We start from the raw sequence: 8,726 nt of genomic DNA on the forward strand, positions 1-8,726 counted from the left end.
CAGTGTAAAACTCTGGGGCCTCGGAACATGTCTAGGTAGATTTTGTCTTTGCTAAATTCATGTAAAGAGGCAGATCCAAAACTGCTGATTCCTTTTCCCCTTTTCCCTTCCTCTCTCTTTTGGAAAGAAGCATACTCTGCCCATATTTCATTTCTTAATATTTTGTTGTTTGCTGTTTTCTTTTAGTTGTTTTTTTTAAAGCAGGATAAGTGTGTTTGTTAATCTATGTGTTTCATTATTCAAATGCAACTGAGAAAGACAATGAAGCAAAGGGGATACCTCACAGATAGAGAAGAAAATTTTTTTTCAACTATGAAAGGTGTTTACCAGGGCAACTTTTCCTGACGAGGGGCTCAGAGCTACTACATATGAGAGAATTGTTGATTCAGTTTTACCATTCCCCTGGAGTAATGAGAGAAGACTTCAACCCAGATATTTCCAGACAAACAAGTCAATAGCTGTATTTTAAAAATAAATATTAAAAAATAAAATTATAAAAATTATTTTTATTTTGACATCTGAATAAACGTTGACTCCTCAGGACATGGCCTTTGGCATTTTTTCCAACTTATTCATCAGCTTGTTGCACTCTGCCTTTCTCAGAAACATAGATGCCATCCAAAAATTTTCTGATATCTTTGTTTTTGACTGTGGTGGCCTATTGAATCAGGGCAGCCGAGTTTGATACAAGTTCAATATCATTTCCTTCAAGAATTAACTCATCTTTTTGGGCTTGAGAAACAGCACAAGCAACACCTGGTCTCATGAGCACTCTTTGGACATGTTTTTCACCCCCAAAATTTCTGATTTCAACAAATGAGCCATTCTCTTGAATAACACCATTGGTGGGGAAGTGAGCATACACAGACCCTCATCTTGTAAAAAAAAATCCATGTTAATGCCTTTGATCATGTTTTGTACATGACTACAGATTGTAAGTATGGTTGCAAGTTCTTTTTGATTCCCCCACTGCCTGTCCACCTGGAGCCTTCTTTTCTTCTTTCCAAGGAGACTGAGCTCTGATTTTCAACTGATACGGTTGAAATCCCTAAGGAGGATTCCTCTGGGCCCCTTCACAATAACCTTAAGAGAGATGTCAACATTTTCTGGGATGTCGATGGTCTGGCTGCTTTATTCTGGTAGTGAATGGACCAAAGAGAGTCTCCTCAGCCACCTCAAAAGGAAAATCAAATCATGCCAAGAGGCTGAGCCAAGAGGGAGTCTACAGAGGGTGAAGAGGTAGCACTACACACAGTAAGGAGGAGTGACAACCAATGCTTCCAGCATAGTATATCAACCTACCACCACTACTAGACTATAGTCACTTGGATTCTCAAGTCAAAGTTTGGTCTCTGACCCCTGAGCCCCATGAGACATAAATTTTAAAAGGGGGTAGGGTGGGGAGAGGAAATCCCATAAAACATAACAGCCTACATTGGAAATGGAACTTTTCTGTATAAAAGGGGAAGACTGGGGAACCATTTTGCTGCTGTCATCCTATGATCTTGGCCTGGCTGCTGTGCTTGGGGATGGGCAGCCTAGATCACACATTGGCATAGGACTCAGGAACTTCACAGGCTAGATAAGGACATTGGTCAGGAAGGCAGGCATAAAGACAGCTAGCAACTTTGCTCTTAGCCTCCGCATCCATGGTTTGGTCACTTGTGTATTTAAATATCCAGATATGTAAGTTATGTACATAAACACATTTCTCTGGTATGGTTGCTGGCTTCCCACAAAATCACCCATCTAGAAAATGGTTCTTGCTACTTTGTGGGGAAAGTAGGCAGATGGGCTTGATTAACTGTCCCCCCATCTTCTATGCTAGGCTTGAGGGTTACAAAGATAAGAATGAACAGTCCTTCCCCTCAAGAAGCTTACAGTCAAGTCATGTCAATAAGCATCTATTAAATGACTACCGTAAGTGCTTCAGATATAAAGAAAGGGAAAAAAACCCCAACCCAACAACCCCAGTATCTGATGTTGAGGAGCTTACAATCTAAGAGAGGAAACAATATACAAACAACTATTTACACAGATATATACAAGAAAGGTCAGAGATAATTTTAGAGGCAAGGCACTAGCATTAAGGGGAATTGGGAAAAACTCATTGCAGAAAGTAGGATTTTAGCTGGGTCCTGAAGTAAGGGAAGACAAGAGGCAGAGGTGAGGAGACAGAAAATCATGGGTGCCGAGGACAGTCAGTGAAAAGACACCGCTGGCTGGCGAGTGTGGTGTGTGAGGAATAGCAAGGAGGCCAGTATCCCTAGATCACAGAGTAAGTGGCAAGAAGTAAGGTGTAAGAAGACTACAAAGGTGTGTGTTGGCATAGGGGAGGGAGAGGGTAAGTTATGAAAGACTTCGAATGCCAAAGAGAGGAGTTTATATTTGATTCTGGAGGCAATAGGAAGACAATGGAGTTTATTGCATAAGGAGTGCTTTAGGAAGATCTTTTTGACATTTGAGTGAAACAGGGGTGTCAAACAGGTGGGACAGCTGGCTGCTTGAGGCCCACATCACTCCCAAGAGCAGACTGAACCAGATTAAGATAGAATTGGCAAATATTTCACAAAGTAAATACAAATACAATAAAATATGGATAATGTTAACACGTAGTTTTCTAAGTAAATGTGCACCAGCAGGGAGTCTTACGTTGGTTTTAGTGACTGGGTTGCAATTTGAGTTTGATATCGCTGGAGTCAGAATGAAATGGAGTAGGGAAAGATTAGTGACAGGGAGACCAACCTGAAGGCTATTGCCATAATCCAGGTATGAGATGACAAGGGCCTGTATCAAGGCAGTTGTAGTGTCAGAGGAGAAAAGTGGGGCACATATAAGAAATACCATGTAGGTAGAACTGATAGGAATTGGGAATTGTTTCAATATGGGAAGAGACATTGAGGAGTTGAGGATCACATCTAGGTTTTCAGGTAAATGAAAAGATGGTGGCACCCTCAACAGTAAAAGGGGATTTAGGAAGAGGGGAGGTTTAGAGGAGGAAAAATAATAAGTCAGTTTTGGACATGTTGAGGGTAAGATGTCTGAGATGTCTAATAGGCAGATGGTGATATGACTCTAGGATAGGGCAGGATAAATCATTCTGAGAATCAACCCCATGATGATAGGTGAATCCATGGGAAATGAAAAGATCACCAAGGAAAAAAGTATAGAAGGAGAAAAGAAAAGGACCCAGGTCAGAGCCTTGGGGGTATTCTCACGGTCAGTGGGAGTGACTTGGATGAAGATCCAGAAAAGGAGACTGAGTCGTCAGATAGGTAGGTAGATAACTAGGAGAGAGTGGTGTCATCAAAATCTAGAGGAGATTGTATCAAAGAGAAGAGGGTAAATGAGGATACAGAGAGGTTAGAGATGAGAACTGAAAAAAGGCACTTATATTTGGCATTGGGGTTAAGTGACTTGCCCAAGGTCACACAGCCAGTACGGGTCAAGTGTTTGGTCAGAGTCCACATTTGAACTCAGGTCCTCCTGACTTCAGGGCCGGTGGCTCTGTCCACTGCGCCCCAACTACTAGTAACTTTGAAGAAAGCAGTTTCAGTTGAATGTTGATGTTGGAAGCCAAACTGCGGAGTTAAGAAGAAAGTGAGAGGAAAAGAATGGCCTTCTCAAGGAGTTTAGCTGTGAAAAGCAAGAAAGATACTGGACAGTAGGTATCAGAGGTGGATGGATCAAATGAGGGTTTTTTTGAAGTTAGAGGACACACCTGTATATTTGTAGGCAGTAGGGAAGTAACTAGCAGATATGAAGAGTTTGAAGATGAGTCGGAGTGAGGGTAATAAAGGGGTCGATCTGTTGAGAAGATAGTATGGAATTAATCAGTCAACATTTATTAAGTACTTAAAGGCACTGATCACTTGTTCATGTAGAGGATCTGCCTTGGCTAGGAGAACAGCCATTTTTTCATTCAATACAGGATTACAGGAGGAGAAAATGGGAGGAAGCATCTGAATGATGTGATATCACATCAAGAAGAGAGAGCTCTAGGTCAACTTCTTCAGTGAAACATAAGTCAGGGTTCTCAGCCAAAAGGGTAGAGGGAAGGCAAACCGTGGAAAATTTGAAGAGGGATGAAAAGATTTGGAAAATGTGTTAAGGTAGGTGGGATAGTGGGTCAATCAGGGAAGTGGAAAAGGATTGCCCTGCTTCATGAGGGTCCAGTTGATAATATGTAACATAAATTTATAGTGGTGACCTAGTTTCATGGTTTCATGATTTTTGCCAGTTTTATTCAGTCACATGTGAATAATAAATAATGAAGACAATGGATAGTGGGAGTAATACAAAGGTGGGGTTTGATAGGGCAACATTGTTGATAGAAAAAAGGGGCAAGAGACTTGAAACATGAGGATTGTGGGGAGTTCAACTGGTTTACCAGGGTTCAAGATGCGGAAGGAGGTGAGCATAGCTAATAGGGGTGAGGGCCTGGAAAAGAACTGAAGGGGGAGTAGACATCTTAGGGAGGAAACAGAACAGAGTTAGATGTTGCAAAACAAAGGAGAAGTAGAATGACAATAGATTATGCTCTGATAAAGGAATTTCAGAATTTACGAACATGGAAGTAGAACTTTTGTGAGTGACGGCAAGCTCGAGGTATAGCTGTTACGTGTAGCTGAGGTGGGGTCAAGGAGTAGGTTATGGATAATGAATAAATGGAGGAACTGGTAGATCAGGGTGTTTGAAGGAGACTGATAATGATAGAGGGAGATTCTGGAAAAAGCAATGGGTAGCAAGAAATCTCCAAGCTGTGTCATCTGGAACCAGGTCTTAATGAGACCATGAAGATAGAAGGAGTGAGAAGGGAAACGGTTTAAGATGAAAGCAAGTTTATTAATTACAGAGCGAGCATTCTAGAGAGCACAGTGGAAAGAGTTGGTAGCTTTAGAGTGGGACATTGTGGAGGTTAGGTTGAAGGAGATGGGAATAAGTGGGGAATGGAAAGTTAGTTTTAAACCAAATGAGAAGTTGGGGTTCAGAATTACTGGGATGGTGGGGGTATGATCCAGTAGAAACATGTTAATCATTGAAGATTGAGTTCAGTTAGATTATCATCATCCTTAGAGGTTTCAGTCTGGAGGTGGATTCATTCTTTAGGCACAGATTGCTATGTCGCTGCAAAGGGGGTTTGAGGTGCAAGGCAACCAATGTGGAATTTGTAAGAAGATTGAATGGCTAGCCCAGGGAGGCTAAGATCTCCTCTCTTTTTCTCAGTATTGAGAGGAAACAACTCTGGAGCTTCTTGATCAGGGCAGTGATGTGGTCATTCCTATATTAAGAGTGTTAATCTATCAACTTGTCACTGCTGTGGAGTTTAGGCTAAAGAGGGGAAAGTATAAATGAAAGGAGACAAATTAGAAGGCTACTAAAGTAGTCCAAGAAAGATAATTTGGATTGTGGCTGTCCTGTGACTAGAGAGAAGGGAGCAGATGGAATAGGTGTGAAGATATTTGGCAATTGACTGGTTGGGAGGGGGCATGGTGAGGAAGAGGAATGGAAACAATCTACTGAAGTGGAGAAGGGTGATATCTGAGTCCTAGGGAGGGAAGATTAAAAAAAAAAGTCATCAGAATGATCATTAGAATCTGCTAGCAATAAGCTAAGTCTTACTTCTTGCTTCTGCATTTTTCTAGAGTTCCTGAAAAGAAATCGCCACTTTCTGTCAAGGCATTTTCTTAGACAAGTTATAATTGATTGCATTTCATTTTATATCAGTTACATTTAGATCCTGATCTCATTATTCACAAATTCTCCCTTAAGGGTGAGTTACTCCTGCAGACAATCTCAATTAGTTTTATGCTTATTTAATCTCAGAGGATGGCATTTCTCTGGCCTTGTTTCCAATTTGGTGTTGCAAGAGTATATTAATATACCCTGGGTGCACCCAGTGCCCTCTCTCTGATGCAGAGATTACAGATTTATGGGGAGAAAAATATCCCCAAATCTCCTATCTTTTCTGGTCAAGTTATTTTGTAGAAGGTCGATTGAGGTGATTGCAGCAGATTGTATTTAGGCAATTATGGGAACCTTATTGAGACGAGACAGCAGACTAGCTTTTTAAAGCTTTTAATAACCTTTTTGGACATATTCTGCTAGATGACTTACTCTTCATTTATGCTCCTCTCCTTGATCCCTGGATTTTCCCTTAGCAGTAAAGCCTGTGTCTGTCTTTTTTTTTTTCCTTCGAGGGTTTTTAGCAAGCTGGCAAAAGGTCCTTCCCTCCGCAGTGTTAGGAGGCACCCCAATTCTCCAGAAAAAAATGCACGCAATAGTGTCAGGACGGTCCAGAAACCTCAGCGCGCCTAGACACGCTTGTAGCAGATTAGGGCTATTCCACCCTGCCCAAGAGCCACACGAGGGGAAGAGAAATGTTACAGAGGAACCACCGCCCCCTAGTGGCTGCAGCTTATTCCTGCAAGCAGATTAGCCTCTTCTGCAGACCGAGGAGGCGGCGCGCGCCCCCTAGCGCCTCGGAACCGTAGCTAGAGCAGAAAAGAAGAGGTAGCCGGAGACCACGCGGCGCCAGGCAGGCGCGTGCGTACAGGCGCCTCACTCGGCCTGGGGACTCGGAAGAGCCCAAGTGCCAGAAGCCAGAGGGGAGTGAGCGGTGGATTCAGGGTCACTCTTCCCCGTTCCTAGGCTTCGACCTTTCCTTCCTGACTTCGTTGCAATTGGTGATTTAACTCAGATCGGGAAGCCGCGCAGGGAATCAAAAGTAGGGGCGAGAGGCTTGCGTAGCTGAGACGTGTTGCTCTCCATTCCCCTCCCCACGACGGGGGGGCGGGTTGGGCCGGCCCCGGGTCAGGAGGCGCGGGGGCGGAAGCCGCGAGGGCGCCTGTGGCTGTCAGAGCTAGAGCCGGGAGACTGAGCCGAAACCCGAGCGAGCCGGCCATGGAGAGTCACCGCTGGCTGCCTCTGGAGGCCAATCCCGAGGTGAGCGGCGGGCTGGCGGGGCTGAACGGGTCGGGCCGGGCGGAGGCGGCCTGGAAGCCCGACGAGTGGATCCCTGACCCACGTTTTCTTTTTTTCCGTTTCAGGTCACCAACCAGGTGAGTGAGTTGTAGCCGGGAGCCTCGAGTGCTTCGTCCCCCGCCTGCCCGGCCTCCAGGTTGCTCCACGCCCCCCGCACTGGTCGGGTCTTCGTTCCGCCGAGGCCTCCGCCCGCTGCTAGTCTCGCCGGAGGCTCCTCTTTCCAGCCTCTCCCGCTGGATCTTGGCGGTGACCGGGCCCCTGCATTCATCCCCCGGCCTCGGCCTCTGTTCCCAATAGCCTGCTTTCTCCCATCCGCTCCCCAGCAGCGATCTCCCTCCCTTCGCCATCCTTCCTCATAACTTCTTGCTAGGGTCGGATTCCATAATTCCCTTTAAATGCATTTCTTGGAGAGGGGAGTTGAGTTTTCCACTCTTCTGGAGTGCAAGCCCTGTAAACTCACCTCCTGAGTCACCTCCAGCTCGGTGAAATCACCTTCCCCCATCATCTTCCCATGCCCTCATCGACACACCTTGTTTTCTGCTCCGCCCCACTTTTCTCCTCCCAGATTTCTAAATGGGTAAATTTAGCTTTTGCACCTTCTTACTAAACCTTAATTGAAAGCCAGTCTGTTCCTTGGAGACTGCCCCACCCCCTTTTTTACTGATTCCAGGGATGAGGACTTGGAGCGGTGAAATCAGTATGGAGTAGGGTGGTATCAGAAAACGATTCTGGTGCGTGTGAAAGTCCGAGAAGCAAAAGCTACCTTTGGCTTCTGGAAGAGGTGGTCGGGAAGTGGTTTTTGCCCTTTACTGGACTGTTGTTTTAAGTTAGGAGTGTGAATTTTATTTTAAGGTCATTTTTTAAATGGCTCAACTCCACAGTTTTTAGTGCACTAAACAACATTATTCTGTTGTTATTTGAAACCTCACATCTTTATTTGTTAACGTTACCCAATACATGAATTTTAAGTTGTCCATTTTTATGCATTTTAGCTTTTGTTTCCTGATTTCAAGTAGCATAAGTATTCAGAAATTTTATTTCCTTAGAAATTACATATGAAAATATTCAGATTATATTTTGCAAAATATCCTCACTACATAATCTCCTTTCTAAACTCCTAAACCAACCAGTGGGTGGATTTTTAAAAAACATAATATTTTTCCTCTGAAGGCATTTAGGTATGTTTTCAGTAGGTTATCTAGGAAAAAAAAACAACAAAAAGTTTGTTTTTCTATTCTGAATCAGCACAGTATCCAGCAAATGTCTTTTTACTTCATCCAACCCAGCATTTCATAGCTATTGAAATTCCTAGTTCACAGAATTTTAGAAATGCTACAAAGCTACAGTTTTTTTTTCTTTTTTCATGACAAGACCAGAGTGTGGAAATAAACTTTTAATTTATAAATTATAGCAAGAATTATTCCTTGATGTTACTGATTTTAACATGCTACTCAAGACTGAATGTGAAACTATTCTTTAGTCATTAGGTTTCTTACTATTTAGGTATGATTATATAACTTCTGAATAGTTTTATGTTATATAGTTAACACTGGACCTTGTTCCTAGGTGATCTTAATTATAAAATGTCTTGATTCTGTAATAAGGTTATAACTTTGGGAAAGTAAACCTGGTGGGAAAAGATATGTGGTTGAGTAAATATCAGACTGGGAAGCCTGATACTGGCTTATTTTGTCTCAAACTCCACTGTTGGGTAAATGTGCTTTTAGTTCAGGGGAATGGGC

At 43.3% G+C, this 8,726-nt stretch overlaps 1 pseudogene; it reads right to left on the bottom strand.

The window, feature by feature from the left end:
- Positions 1–486: 486 nt before the first annotated feature.
- Positions 487–6,905, bottom strand: LOC110212480 (large ribosomal subunit protein uL6 pseudogene; annotated as a pseudogene).
- Positions 6,906–8,726: the final 1,821 nt, after the last annotated feature.

This window comes from Phascolarctos cinereus, unplaced genomic scaffold (assembly GCF_003287225.1).
Source record: "Phascolarctos cinereus isolate Bilbo 61053 unplaced genomic scaffold, phaCin_HiC Scaffold_7;HRSCAF=346, whole genome shotgun sequence".
In the NCBI taxonomy this organism is placed as follows: domain Eukaryota; kingdom Metazoa; phylum Chordata; class Mammalia; order Diprotodontia; family Phascolarctidae; genus Phascolarctos; species Phascolarctos cinereus.